At 49.1% G+C, this 14,407-nt stretch overlaps 3 long non-coding RNA genes across 4 annotated transcripts; all 3 read right to left on the bottom strand.

Annotated features, from left to right (window-relative positions):
• Positions 1-92: 92 nt before the first annotated feature.
• On the bottom strand, positions 93-2,515 carry LOC124028474. Of its 2 annotated transcripts, none has more exons than XR_006837596.1 (2): positions 1,719-2,515; positions 93-819 (listed from the first exon to the last, which is right to left on the bottom strand). It is a non-coding gene; the product is annotated as an uncharacterized LOC124028474 (long non-coding RNA). The 2 variants fall into 2 exon arrangements; XR_006837597.1 differs by lacking the exon at positions 1,719-2,515 and adding an exon at positions 897-959.
• A 2,032-nt stretch (positions 2,516-4,547) lies between these two features.
• LOC124028472 lies at positions 4,548-6,699 on the bottom strand. The gene is made up of 3 exons (XR_006837594.1): positions 6,662-6,699; positions 4,621-5,912; positions 4,548-4,571 (listed from the first exon to the last, which is right to left on the bottom strand). It is a non-coding gene; the product is annotated as an uncharacterized LOC124028472 (long non-coding RNA).
• An 842-nt stretch (positions 6,700-7,541) lies between these two features.
• Positions 7,542-14,013, bottom strand: LOC124028473. Its single transcript, XR_006837595.1, has 3 exons — positions 13,789-14,013; positions 11,516-11,728; positions 7,542-7,557 (listed from the first exon to the last, which is right to left on the bottom strand). It is a non-coding gene; the product is annotated as an uncharacterized LOC124028473 (long non-coding RNA).
• Between the last annotated feature and the right edge of the window lie 394 nt (positions 14,014-14,407).

Below are 14,407 nucleotides of genomic sequence, written 5' to 3'. Positions count from 1 at the left end.
ACTAGCAGGTCAAGTCAGCCTGAGTTATAGCTACAGGGGAACTGTGAGGGGGTAGAGAGAACCTGTGTCTGTGCCTCTAAGGCTTAGATCCAGTTGTTTTCAGATTGGATGTGGAGGCTGATGTGTGTTAGTTACTAGCAGGTCAAGTCAGCCTGAGTTATAGCTACAGGGGAACTGTGAGGGGGTAGAGAGAACCTGTGTCTGTGCCTCTAAGGCTTAGTTCCAGTTGTTTTCAGATTGGATGTGGAGGCTGATGTGTGTTAGTTACTAGCAGGTCAAGTCAGCCTGAGTTATAGCTACAGGGGAACTGTGAGGGGGTAGAGAGAACCTGTGTCTGTGCCTCTAAGGCTTAGTTCCAGTTGGCAGGTTAGTTTCAATATAATTATATTCCCCATCACAAAGCTGTTAAAAGAAAAAGGGGTCTAAGGGCCCCAGGGCACTGAGTTCCTACTAAACTAAATCGTACATCCTGGTTACATATGGAATTGTTTTAAGATGGTCCAATCTGACTCGTTAGGACGCTACAGAAGTATTTGTGAGAAAACCAAATTTTTCAAGGATGTTTCACCACGATCTCTTGACAAACACCGCTGTAGCTCTGTCACCTTCCACCTCAGATGATGAAGGTCACCTTCCCCTCAGATGCGGAAGGTCAACTTCCCCCCTCAGATGAGGAAGGTCACCTTCCACCTCAGATGAGGAAGGTCAACTTCCCCCCTCAGATGAGGAAGGTCGATTCCCCCTCAGATGAGGAAGGTCGATTCCACCTCAGATGAGGAAGGTCACCTTCCACCTCAGATGAGGAAGGTCACCTTCCACCTCAGATTAGGAAGGTCACCTTCCCCCTCAGATGAGGAAGATCGATTCCACCTCAGATGAGGAAGGTCACCTTCCACCCTCAAATGAGGAAGGTCACCTTCCACCTCAGATGAGGAAGGACACCTTCCACCTCAGATGAGGAAGGTCAACTTCCCCCTCAGATGAGGAAGGTCATTCCACCTCAGATGAGGAAGGTGAGGAAGGTCACCTTCCACCTCAGATGAGGATGGTCGATTCCACCTCAGATGAGGAAGGCCGATTCCACCTCAGGTGAGGAAGGTCACCTTCCCCCTCAGATGAGGAAGGTCACCTTCCACCTCAGATGAGGAAGGTCGATTCCACCTCAGATGAGGAAGGTCGATTCCACCTCAGATGAGGAAGGTCACCTTCCACCTCAGATGAGGAAGGCCGATTCCACCTCAGATGAGGAAGGTCGATTCCACCTCAGATGAGGAAGGTGAGGAAGGTCACCTTCCCCTCAGATGAGGAAGGTCACCTTCCACCTCAGATGAGGAAGGTCGATTCCACCTCAGATGAGGAAGGTCGATTCCACCTCAGATGAGGAAGGTCGATTCCACCTCAGATGAGGAAGGCCGATTCCACCTCAGATGAGGAAGGTCATTCCACCTCAGATGAGGAAGGTGAGGAAGGTCACCTTCCCCCTCAGATGACGAAGGTCACCTTCCACCTCAGATGAGGAAGGTCGATTCCACCTCAGATGAGGAAGGTCGATTCCACCTCAGATGAGGAAGGTCACCTTCCACCTCAGATGAGGAAGGTCGATTCCACCTCAGATGAGGAAGGTCGATTCCACCTCAGATGAGGAAGGCCGATTCCACCTCAGATGAGGAAGGTCGATTCCACCTCAGATGAGGAAGGTGAGGAAGGTCACCTTCCACCTCAGATGAGGAAGGTCGATTCCACCTCAGGTGAGGAAGGTCGATTCCACCTCAGATGAGGAAGGCCGATTCCACTTCAGATGAGGAAGGTCGATTCCACCTCAGGTGAGGAAGGTCACCTTCACCCTCAGATGAGGAAGGTCACCTTCCACCTCAGATGAGGAAGGCCGATTCCACCTCAGGTGAGGAAGGTCACCTTCCCCCTCAGATGAGGAAGGTCACCTTCCACCTCAGATGAGGAAGGTCACCTTCCACCTCAGGTGAGGAAGGCTGACAGGCAGGCGTGGGGGATTGAGACACAGCCCAAGAGGGTTTGTGTATTATGCTAATTAGATGTGGGCGTGGTGGGTTGAGACACAGCCCACGAGGGTTTGTGTATTATGCTAATTAGATGTCAGTGTGGGCGTGGTCTCAGTGCCTTCTGACAGCTGAATGTATTCATATATTTCACAGGGAATCTGTTGCCTTTTAGAAATCAACGAGAGAGAGAGAGAGAATACTAGGTTTGTGTTCGGGTTGGTATGAAACCCAAAGAGATCCAGGACCAGAGAGGTATCGGCAGCGATTCAATCTGATCGACGATGCTGCTGCCTAATTGGACCTCTAAACATCAAGCGGTTTGGGATTAAATCCTGACCATAGTCTCTGTTCCAACGACCAGCTACCGCTGAGAATGAAGCAGTCTATTGGGCATGTAGTAATTCTGTGAAATGCTAGTGTAGTGTAGTGAGTAAAACACATTTCCACTCAACAGGCACTGCAGTTGAGCTCAGAGATCATAAGACCGGCTAGTGGAAGGCACAATAGTCGAACCCAGAGAGACACAGATCTCTCGTAGAAAGGCTTTACAGTGGGTTGAAGCTCAGCGGAGTGTGATGCTGCTAGCTTAGCATAAAGCTAACAGGGTGTTTCGGTAAGCTTAGCATAAAGCTAACAGGATGTTTCGGGTAAGCTTAGCATATGCTAGTAGAGCGTTTCGGTTAGCTTAGCGTATGCGAACAGTACTTTAGTTAGCTTAGCAAATGCTAGTAATATGTTTCATGTTAGCTTAGCCTACGTAGCATATGCTAGTTTAGCAGTTAGCTTAGCGTACGTAGCATATGCTAGCACTAGAGAGTGTTAGGGCAGAGCAATACAAAATAATAAACGCCTTTGTCCATATTTGTTCACCATGTGAGAATCAAGCAAATACAAACAATTAGAATAAAGTACAGAACAACAACAACAACAACAACATGATAAAATAATTCAGTCTTAGTCTGCTGGAGTAGACAGTGAAGTGACAGGCCCAGGTTCCAGATCAGAAGTATAACATATCTAAAAACACCCATAAAAAGTACACGTTTTTTAAATGATACCCAGTATTACAGTATCTGAAAACTAATAGATACCCCCAACAACAAGCAAACTCATCTATGAAGTTAACAGCATGAATGGATAAATGAAAACAACTTAAAATACAAACTCTTTTAATAATAAATTCAAAATAAAATGTCTTCAGTAGTTTTTTCTGTAGTATTTTTTTTTCTCATTTGAGTTTTTATTTTGTTATATTTGTGTTGTTTTTAAACGTTTTAAACTAAAGTTTGAAAAAAACAAAGTAAAATGTTATCTTTCTATTTCAGAAAACTAACAACAGAAACATAAAACCTCTTCGGAAATACTTCAGTGTACCTTCAATGTTCTTGTTGCCCAGGCAACAGGGAGGAGAGGGTGGGGGGGGTCAGTTGTCAGGGTGATGCAGTGATGTCATAGAAGGTGATGGGGGGTCCATTGTCAAGGTGATGCAGTGATGTCATAGAAGGTGGGGGGTCCATTGTCAGGGTGATGCAGTGATGTCATAGAAGGTGGTGGTGGGGGGGGGGGTCGTTGTCAGGGTGATGCAGTGATGTCATAGAAGGTGGTGGTGGGCGGGGGGGTGATGTTGAGTGTAAAGCTGAAGGTGAGCACTTCAACCCATGACCAGACCACATCTCCTTCATTGGTTCTTATATGTTTTCAATGGTTCTGATGGGAGTGGATGATTATAGACCCTGGGGATTCCTGGGATACCTACCAGGTCTGGACTAATGCTGTTTTTCTCCTCTACCTGGTCATTAATGGTACCCGCCTGGTGTTCCAGGTCTAAATCCAGGTGATTAGAGGGGAACAATGAAATCAGGCCCTGATTAGAGGGGAAGAATGGGAAATCAATGACTGGTGTCCCAGGTCTAAATCAGGCCCTGATTAGAGGGGAAGAATGACTGGCGTCTCAGGTCTAAATCAGGCCCTGATTAGAGGGGAATCACCCACCTGGTGTCCCAGGTCTAAATCAGTCCCTGATTAGAGGGGAATCACCCACCTGGTGTCCCAGGTCTAAATCAGTCCCTGATTAACAATGACTGGTGTCCCAGGGTCCCTGAATCACCCACCTGGTGTCCCAGGTCTAAATCAGTCCCTGATTAGAGGGGAATCACCCACCTGGTGTCCCAGGTCTAAATCAGGCCCTGATTAGAGGGGAATCACCCACCTGGTGTCCCAGGTCTAAATCAGTCCCTGATTAGAGGGGAATCACCCACCTGGTGTCCCAGGTCTAAATCAGTCCCTGATTAGAGGGGAATCACCCACCTGGTGTCCCAGGTCTAAATCAGGCCCTGATTAGAGGGGAATCACCCACCTGGTGTCCCAGGTCTAAATCAGTCCCTGATTAGAGGGGAATCACCCACCTGGTGTCCCAGGTCTAAATCAGGCCCTGATTAGAGGGGAATCACCCACCTGGTGTCCCAGGTCTAAATCAGGCCCTGATTAGAGGGAATCACCCACCTGGTGTCCCAGGTCACCCAAATCAAATCCCTGATTAGAGGGGAACAATGACTGGTGTCCCAGGTCTAAATCAGGCCCTGATTAGAGGGGAATCACCCACCTGGTGTCCCAGGTCTAAATCAGTCCCTGATTAGAGGGGAACAATGACTGGTGTCCCAGGTCTAAATCAGTCCCTGATTAGAGGGGAACAATGAAACAATGCAGAGGAACTCTCCAGATTTGAATATGAGCGATATAGGCTCTATTCTATTCATAGAATACATTGTGTGAATGTTGTGTGAACGTTGTGTGAACGTCTGGTCCAGTATTCATTAGGACCCAATGTGATCAACCTGTCAGTAGGACGTTGCATAGACGTTGTGAAAACGTCGAAGGTTTTGGCGCACGTCATAACGTAGCCTAGATGTTGGGCTAACGTTGAAGAACCGACGCAGAGTAGAGTTTGCGTTCAAGGGTCCATTTAGGTTGGGTTTTTTACATTGTGGACGTCGCGTAGACGTCGCGTAGACGTTGCTGTTGAAGACATTGAGTTGACGTGTCGTTATTTGAACGGGGGGGGGGGGGGGGAGGTGATATGTGGGGATGAGGTCTTCTGTAGGTCGTCTGTAGTTCCTGACGTCGTGATACAAAAGTTGTTTGAACGTTGAGTGGTGGTTGAACAGGAGTTGTGGACCAGACAGCTGGTAGCTGGTATCTGTTGTCAGTAGGTCTGGTAGCTGTTGTCAGTAGGTCTGGTAGCTGTTGTCAGTAGGTTTGGTATCTGTTGTCAGTAGGTCTGGTAGCTGTTGTCAGTAGGTCTGGTATCTGTTGTCAGTAGGTCTGGTATCTGTTGTCAGTAGGTCTGGTAGCTGTTGTCAGTAGGTCTGGTAGCTGTTGTCAGTAGGTCTGGTAGCTGTTGTCAGTAGGTCTGGTATCTGTTGTCAGTAGGTTTGGTAGCTGGTAGCTGTTGTCAGTAGGTTTGGTAGCTGGTAGATGTTGTCAGTCGGTCTGGTAGCTGGTATCTGTTGTCAGTCGGTCTGGTAGCTGGTATCTGTTGTCAGTAGGTCTGGTATCTGTTGTCAGTAGGTGTGGTATCTGTTGTCAGTAGGTCTGGTATCTGTTGTCAGTAGGTCTGGTATCTGTTGTCAGTAGGTCTGGTATCTGTTGTCAGTAGGTCTGGTAGACGTCGTGGATGGGCACCTGAAACGCTGCGGCAGGGAAGGCCTGGGGCATGGCGTAACCCGCGTACCCTCCGTAGGCTGCAGCGGCCACGGCTGCGTTCTTCTGCAGGGCTGCCAGGGCAGCAGCGTTGTAGTTGGTGATGGGCATATAGCCTGCTCCGTACAGACCACTGGCCGTGGGGATACGCTGCATGTTGTGGGTCATGGTGTACACTGGTGTGATGGGACGACCCTGAGGGGGGAGAGAGGGAGGGAGGGAGAGAGAGAGGGAGGGAGGGAGGGAGGGAGGAGAGAGGGAGGGAGGTAGGGAGGGAGGGAGGGAGGGAGGGAGGGGGAGGGGGAGGGAGGGAGGGAGGAGAGGAGGGAGGGGTAGGGAGGGAGGGAGGGAGGAGGGAGGGGGGTGGGAGGGAGGGAGGGAGAGAGAGAGGGGAGGGGGAGGGAGGGAGGGAGGAGAGAGGGAGGGAGGGAGGGAGGGAGAGAGGGAGGGAGGAGGGAGGGAGGGAGAGAGAGAGGGAGGGAGGGAGGGAGGGAGGGAGGGAGGGAGGGAGGGAGGGAGGGAGGGAGAGAGAGGAGGGGGAGGGAGGAGGGAGGGAGGGAGGGAGGGAGGGAGGGAGGGAGGGAGGGAGAGAGAGAGAGAGGAGAGGAGGGAGGGAGGGAGGGAGGGAGGAGGGAGGGAGAGAGGGGGGGGGAGGGAGGGAGGAGGAGAGAGGGGGGAGACAGCAGGTATAACAGGAAGGAGGGAGGGGGGAGGGAGGGAGGGTTAGTGTGTGTGTGGAGGTGAGGGAGACAGCAGGTATAACAGTCTGTGTGTGTACCTGGTAGGGTGGAGGGGAGGAGACAGCAGGTATAACAGTCTGTGTGTTCTGGGCTGTGTGTGTACCTGGTAGGGTGGAGGGGAGGAGACAGTAGGTATAACAGTCTGTGTGTGTACCTGGTAGGGTGGAGGGAGGAGACAGCAGGTATAACAGTCTGTGTGTGTACCTGGTAGGGTGGAGGGGAGGAGACAGTAGGTATAACAGTCTGTGTGTGTACCTGGTAGGGTGGAGGGGAGGAGACAGCAGGTATAACAGTCTGTGTGTGTACCTGGTAGGGTGGAGGGGAGGAGACAGCAGGTATAACAGTCTGTGTGTGTACCTGGTAGGGTGGAGGGGAGGAGACAGCAGGTATAACAGTCTGTGTGTGTACCTGGTAGGGTGGAGGGGGAGGAGACAGCAGGTATAACAGTCTGTGTGTGTACCTGGTAGGGTGGAGGGGAGGAGACAGCAGGTATAACAGTCTGTGTGTGTACCTGGTAGGGTGGAGGGGAGGAGACAGCAGGTATAACAGTCTGTGTGTGTACCTGGTAGGGTGGAGGGAGGAGACAGTAGGTATAACAGTCTGTGTGTGTACCTGGTAGGGTGGAGGGAGGAGACAGCAGGTATAACAGTCTGTGTGTGTACCTGGTAGGGTGGAGGGGAGGTGACAGCAGGTATAACAGTCTGTGTGTGTACCTGGTAGGGTGGAGGGGAGGAGACAGCAGGTATAACAGTCTGTGTGTGTACCTGGTAGGGTGGAGGGGAGGAGACAGCAGGTATAACAGTCTGTGTGTTCTGGGCTGTGTGTGTACCTGGTAGGGTGGAGGTGAGGAGACAGTAGGTATAACTGTCTGTGTGTTCTACCTGGTAGGGTGGAGGTGAGGAGACAGCAGGTATAACAGTCTGTGGTGTCCTGGTAGGGTGAGGGAGGAGACCCTTCCTCCATAACTGTCTGTGTGTTCTGGGCTGTGTGGTCGTGCTGCAGGGCACCGGGGTACTGGCCTCCACAGAGCCTGATGCATCTTCCACTCCATCAGCTTGGCTCACACACACACACACACACACACAGAGCCTGCAGGCCCACTGCACACACACACACACACACACACACACACACACACACACACACACACACACACACACACACACACACACACACACACACACACACACACACACACACACACACACACACACACACACACACACACACACACACACACACACACAAAAAACCCCAGAATGAGAGTCAGATTGGGAAATGCCACTATGAAATGTCAAAGACACTTTAACAGGACAGAGTTTGAGGGAGAGAGATAGAAAAGAAGAGAGAGAGAGAAGAGAGAGAGAGAGGAGAGAAGAGAAGAGGAGAGAGGGAGAAAAGAGAGAGAGAGAGAGAGGAGAGAAGAAAGAGAGAGAGAGAGAGAGAGAGAGAGAGAAGAGAGAGAGGGAGAGAGGAGAAAAGAGAGAGAGAGAGAGAGAAGAGAGAGAGAGAGAGAGAGAGAGAGAGGAGAGAGAGAGAGAGAGAGAGAGAGACACAGAGAGAGAGAGAGAGAGAGAGAGAGAGAGAGAGAGAGAGAGAGAGAGAGAGAGAGAGAGAGAGAGAGAGAGAGAGAGAGACACAGAGAGACAGAGAGAGACAGAGAGAGAGAGAGAGAGAGAGAGAGAGAGAGAGAGAGAGAGAGAGAGAGAGAGAGAGAGAGAGAGAGAGAGAGAGAGAGAGAGAGAGAGAGAGAGAGAGAGAGAGAGAGAGAGAGAGAGAGAGAGAGAGAGAGAATGGAGTTACCCAAGTTAGTGTGAGCCTCTGTTGGTCGGGGTGTGATTCGGATTAAACTGGTGCTTAGCTCTTGATTAAACCCCCTTCACACACACACACACACACACACACACACACACACACACACACACACACACACACACACACACACACACACACACACACACACACACACACACACACACACACACACACACACACACACACACACACACACACACACACACACACACACACACACACACACACGCTAATACACATGCCAACACAAGGTCACTCATTGTTTCAGATGGACAAAAGTCCACTGTGTTTCTCTGATCCAGTTTATTCCAGAGACTGAGAGAAGGATTGTGGGGGATTGAGCAATCACGTCCAGATTAGGACAATCAGATTATCGTTCCATACCGGAGATATACATACACCTAACAGAGAAACAATAAACCAATGAGTGACGTTTAAATCAGAAGAGGTTAAAAGGGGGCCTCCTTGATCTGAAGTGTTGAGGAATTTACAGTAAAGGAAAAACACGTCACCATCATCACCAAGAGAGGTTTTTGTTTTTCTCTCCTGGTCTCAATAAGGGATAGTAGGACAGAGCAGGTAAAACAGAAGGATGAATTGGAAAGAGAGAGAGAGAGACAAGACAGCCTCTCTGAGAATAACGGCTTGCAGTTCAACTCCAGTCCAGGAGAGGGGGCAGTAGTGTCTCTTAGCTTTTTTTTTCTCCAGAAAGCTGCGGTCTGTCAACGGTGACCTGAGCTGCAGAAAAGGTCATATATCAGCTGATGTTAAAGTATTATAGTGAAAATCTATGACCCATCAATTCATCCTCAGGCTTCCTATATCTCATTTCCTGTCTGCTATTTCCTGCCTGCTGCTGCCCTCTGGGAACTGGAGTTGAGCAGTGGAAAGATGACAGTAGGGAGTTAGTTTAGACCAGGCTTGGTTTAGACCAGTAGGGAGTTAGTTTAGACCAGGCCTGGTGTAGACCAGTAGGGAGTTAGTTTAGACCAGGCCTGGTTTAGACCAGTAGGGAGTTAGTTTAGACCAGTAGGGAGTTAGTTTAGACCAGTAGGGAGTTAGTTTAGACCAGGCCTGGTTTAGACCAGTAGAGAGTTAGTTTAGACCAGGCCTGGTTTAGACCAGTAGGGAGTTAGTTTAGACCAGTAGGGAGTTAGTTTAGACCATGCCTGGTTTAGACCAGTAGGGAGTTAGTTTAGACCAGACCTGGTTTAGACCAGTAGGGAGTTAGTTTAGACCAGTAGGGAGTTAGTTTAGACCAGTAGGGAGTTAGTTTAGACCAGGCCTGGTTTAGACCACTAGGGAGTTAGTTTAGACCAGGCCTGGGTTAGACCAGTAGAGAGTTAGTTTAGACCAGCAGGGAGTTAGTTTAGACCAGTAGAGAGTTAGTTTAGACCAGTAGGGAGTTAGTTTAGACCAGTAGGGAGTTAGTTTAGACCAGTAGGGAGTTAGTTTAGACCAGTAGGGATTTAGTTTAGACCAGTAGGGAGTTAGTTTAGACCAGTAGGGAGTTAGTTTAGACCAGGCCTGGTTTAGACCAGTAGAGAGTTAGTTTAGACCAGTAGGGAGTTAGTTTAGACCAGTAGAGAGTTAGTTTAGACCAGTAGGGAGTTAGTTTAGACCAGTAGGGAGTTAGTTTAGACCAGTAGGGAGTTAGTTTAGACCAGGCCTGGTTTAGACCAGTAGAGAGTTAGTTTAGACCAGTAGGGAGTTAGTTTAGACCAGTAGAGAGTTAGTTTAGACCAGTAGGGGAGTTCGTTTAGACCAGTAGGGAGTTAGTTTAGACCAGGCCTGGTTTAGACCAGTAGAGAGTTAGTTTAGACCAGTAGGGAGTTAGTTTAGACCAGTAGAGAGTTAGTTTAGACCAGTAGGGAGTTAGTTTAGACCAGTAGGGAGTTAGTTTAGACCAGTAGGGATTTAGTTTAGACCAGTAGGGAGTTAGTTTAGACCAGTAGGGAGTTAGTTTAGACCAGTAGGGAGTTAGTTTAGACCAGGCCTGGTTTAGACCAGTAGGGAGTTAGTTTAGACCAGTAGGGATTTAGTTTAGACCAGTAGGGAGTTAGTTTAGACCAGTAGGGAGTTAGTTTAGACCAGGCCTGGTTTAGACCAGTAGGGAGTTAGTTTAGACCAGTAGGGATTTAGTTTAGACCAGTAGGGAGTTAGTTTAGACCAGTAGGGAGTTAGTTTAGACCAGGCCTGGTTTAGACCAGTAGGGAATTAGTTTAGACCAGGCCTGGTTTAGACCAGTAGGGAGTTAGTTTAGACCAGTAGGGATTTAGTTTAGACCAGTAAGGAGTTAGTTTAGACCAGTGGGGAGTTAGTTTAGTCCAGTAGGGAGTTAGTTTAGACCAGGCCTGGTTTAGACCAGTAGGGAGTTAGTTTAGACCAGTAGGGAGTTAGTTTAGACCAGTAGGGAGTTAGTTTAGACCAGGCCTGGTTTAGACCAGTAGGGAGTTAGTTTAGACCAGGCCTGGTGTAGACCAGTAGGGAGTTAGTTTAGACCAGTAGGGAGTTAGTTTAGACCAGTAGGGAGTTAGTTTAGACCAGGCCTGGTTTAGACCAGTAGAGAGTTAGTTTAGACCAGGCCTGGTGTAGACCAGTAGGGAGTTAGTTTAGACCAGTAGGGAGTTAGTTTAGACCAGACCTGGTGTAGACCAGTAGGGAGTTAGTTTAGACCAGTAGGGAGTTAGTTTAGACCAGTAGAGAGTTAGTTTAGACCAGTAGGGAGTTAGTTTAGACCAGTAGGGAGTTAGTTTAGACCAGTAGAGAGTTAGTTTAGACCAGTAGGGAGTTAGTTTAGACCAGGCCTGGTTTAGACCAGTAGAGAGTTAGTTTAGACCAGTAGAGAGTTAGTTTAGACCAGTAGGGAGTTAGTTTAGACCAGTAGGGAGTTAGTTTAGACAAGTAGGGAGTTAGTTTAGACCAGGCCTGGTTTAGACCAGTAAGGAGTTAGTTTAGACCAGGCCTGGTTTAGACCAGTAGGGAGTTAGTTTAGACCAGGCCTGGTTTAGACCAGTAGGGAGTTAGTTTAGACCAGGCATGGTTTAGAGGTATCTTTCACTGACTTGAGCCAGGCTTGAGACAGGAAGGAGACAGGCTTGAGACAGGAAGGAGACAGGCTTGAGACAGGAAGGAGACAGGCTTGCGACAGGAAGAAGAAAACTTAAGGAAGCAGGCGGCGGTATAGGGGACAGTTTAGGGGGACAACGGGGTACGACGGGGTACGACAGGGGTGTGACTGACTTGTGCAAGGCTTGATGCCCAACGGGTTGACTGAGGCAGTCAGCTCCATAGAGGGTACCAGCTCGTAGGCCTTGTTGTCGGGGCCCTTGGCTTTGCCTTCATGGTACCGGCTGTAGATACCCCGCCCAGCAGAGTAACCACCCAGGTATGACCCCCGGGGGCCGGGGGCACGGCTACCTGCCGTCGCTCGGCCACGACCTCGCACAGCACCTGCTGGAGATGGGCCACAGTGGGAATGGGGGGGGCGCTGTTTAGGGTTACGCTTCAATATATAGGGGCATGGGATATGTTTAGGCCACGTTCTGCTTAGCACAGGGCCCAGCGTCGTCAGGTTTTGACCGGGGAGGCTGTCGTTGTAAATACGTTTTGTTTCATAGTTGTGACGTCTTCACTATTATTCTACAATGTAGAAAATATTAAAAAATAAAGAAAAACCCTTGAATGAGTCGATGTGTCCAAACTTTAAACTGGTAGTGTTTATACAGATAGATATTTTATAATATTCTGCCCCAGACATTACTACGAGCCCGTCCTCCCCTTTTAATGTGCCACCAACCTCCTGTGGCACTGAAGTTCGTTATTGCTATCCGTGATCCTTGGGACGTCACTACCCTAAACCCCTAACCTACCCTAAACTCCTACCCTAAACCCCTTACCCTACCATAAACCCCTACCCTAAACCCCTACCCTACCACCAACGTCCTGTGGCACTGAAGTTCGTTATTGCTATCCGTGATCCTTGGGACGTCACTACCTTAAACCCCTAACCTACCCTAGACTGCTACCCTAAACTTCTACCCTACCCTAAACCCCTACCCTAAACCCTACCCTACCCTAAACTCCTACCCTAAACCCCTACCATACCCTAAACCCCAGCCCTACCCTAAACCCCTAGCCTACCCTAAACTCCTACCCTAAACCCCTACCCTACCCGAAACCCCTACCCTAAACTAAATCCCTACCCTACCATAAACACATATCCTAAACACCTACCTAAACCCCTAGACTATACTCCCAACTGAAACTCCTAACAGAAACACCTACCATAAACCCCTACCCTACTCTAAACTCCAACCCTACCCTAAACCCCTACCCATACCCTACCCTAAACCCTAAACCCCTACCCTAAACCCCTACCCTACCCTACCCTACCCTAAATCCTACCCTACCCTACCCTAAACCCCTACCCTAAACCCCTACCATACCCTAAACCCCTACCCTAACCCTACCCTACCCTAAACCTCTACCCCAAACCCATACCCTACCCTAAAGCCCTACCCTAAACTCCTACCCTAAATCCCTACCCTAAATCCCTACCCTACCCTAAATCCCTACCCTAAACCCCTACCCTAAACCCCTACCATACCCTAAACCCCTACCCTAACCCTACCCTAAACCCTAAACCCCTACCCTAAACCCCTACCCTACCCTACCCTAAATCCCTACCCTACCCTACCCTAAACCCCTACCCTAAACCCCTACCATACCCTAAACCCCTACCCTAACCCTACCCTACCCTAAACCTCTACCCCAAACCCATACCCTACCCTAAAGCCCTACCCTAAACTCCTACCCTAAACCCCTACCTAAATCCCTACCCTACCCTAAATCCCTACCCTAAACCCCTACCCTAAACCCCTACCGTACCCTAAACCCCTACCCTAACCCTACCCTAAACCCTAAACCCTACCCTAAACCCCTACCCTACCCCTTTATCTTTATCTTGGCCAGGTCGCAGTTGTAAATGAGAACTTGTTCTCATCTAGCCTACCTGGTAAAATAAAGGTGAAATAAAAATAAAATAAACTCTTACCCTAAACCCCTAAACCCCTACCTAAACCCCTACCCTAAACCCCCCTAAACCCCTACCCTTAACCTTAACTCTTACTTTAACCGTTTTAAATGTCAAATTCAATGGGGTGATGTCCGAGAGTTGGGACGTCCCAAGGAATCCAGTTTGGACATTTCCCATCAAAGTGTGAAGCCGACATTAGGGGGCTGCTATGGGGCGTCATTTTACACGGTTTGTCAGAGGTGCAAAAATATATATATACTGTACATTGTCTATGTTTATCTAGTCATTAGTTGTCAAGGAGGTTGGGAGACATCGGGTCTGACAGTTTGTCTGTCTACTAGCGAACTGAAGAGGTGATGAAACAAGGGAAGTTGTTATAGAAACCCAGAGAGAGGAGTTGGTCACATGACCAGGAAGTTGATGTTTCATTGGATAAGGGAGTGTAAAGGAGTAGCCAATAAAGGATGGAATAGATTACCATTGGTCTGTATCATTGGGCCTCCTTTGGAGAGAAAACCAGAACACAGTGATTACAGTCAACGTCTGGACAGATGAGTTGGATCGGCCCAAATGGAACCCTGTCCCCTATGTAGGGCACTACTTCTGACAAGGGCCCATAGGGTTAGAGCCAATAGGGCTCTGGTCGATAGTAGTGCCCTGCAAATGGAATAGAGTGCTACTTAGGACACAGATTAGTTGACCTGCCACCCAGACACCTGCCAGCGCCACTCATCACAGGGGACGGGCTCAGCACTGAAAAAGGGGGACTCTGCAATATGGCGTCCTCAGAGGTTACTTACAGAGGAGACGGCTTCCTGCTTAGGACAGTGAAGGGACAGCAGAATCATAATCTGCCAATACTCCAGACAGCCACTAGGGGATCCTCTCGATGCAGGTATAGAGGCCTGCAGTGGAGGTGTCATAATACCCATAAGACCTAGCGGTCAAACAAGGAAATGATTCCAATCTTTGTTTTCCCACCGTTCAGTTTCCAATAAGGATTTTAGGAAACACTTGAAATGAGGGGCTGTGTTTTGTGTAGGTTTAACCTGCCGTGGTGTTTGTGTAGGTTTATCCTGCTGTGGTGTTTTGTGTAG

The sequence above is a fragment of the Oncorhynchus gorbuscha genome, unplaced genomic scaffold (assembly GCF_021184085.1).
Source record: "Oncorhynchus gorbuscha isolate QuinsamMale2020 ecotype Even-year unplaced genomic scaffold, OgorEven_v1.0 Un_scaffold_4239, whole genome shotgun sequence".
Classification (NCBI taxonomy): domain Eukaryota; kingdom Metazoa; phylum Chordata; class Actinopteri; order Salmoniformes; family Salmonidae; genus Oncorhynchus; species Oncorhynchus gorbuscha.
Note: the sequence above shows the minus strand (reverse complement) of the source record. Positions and strands in the feature narration are given on the sequence as shown.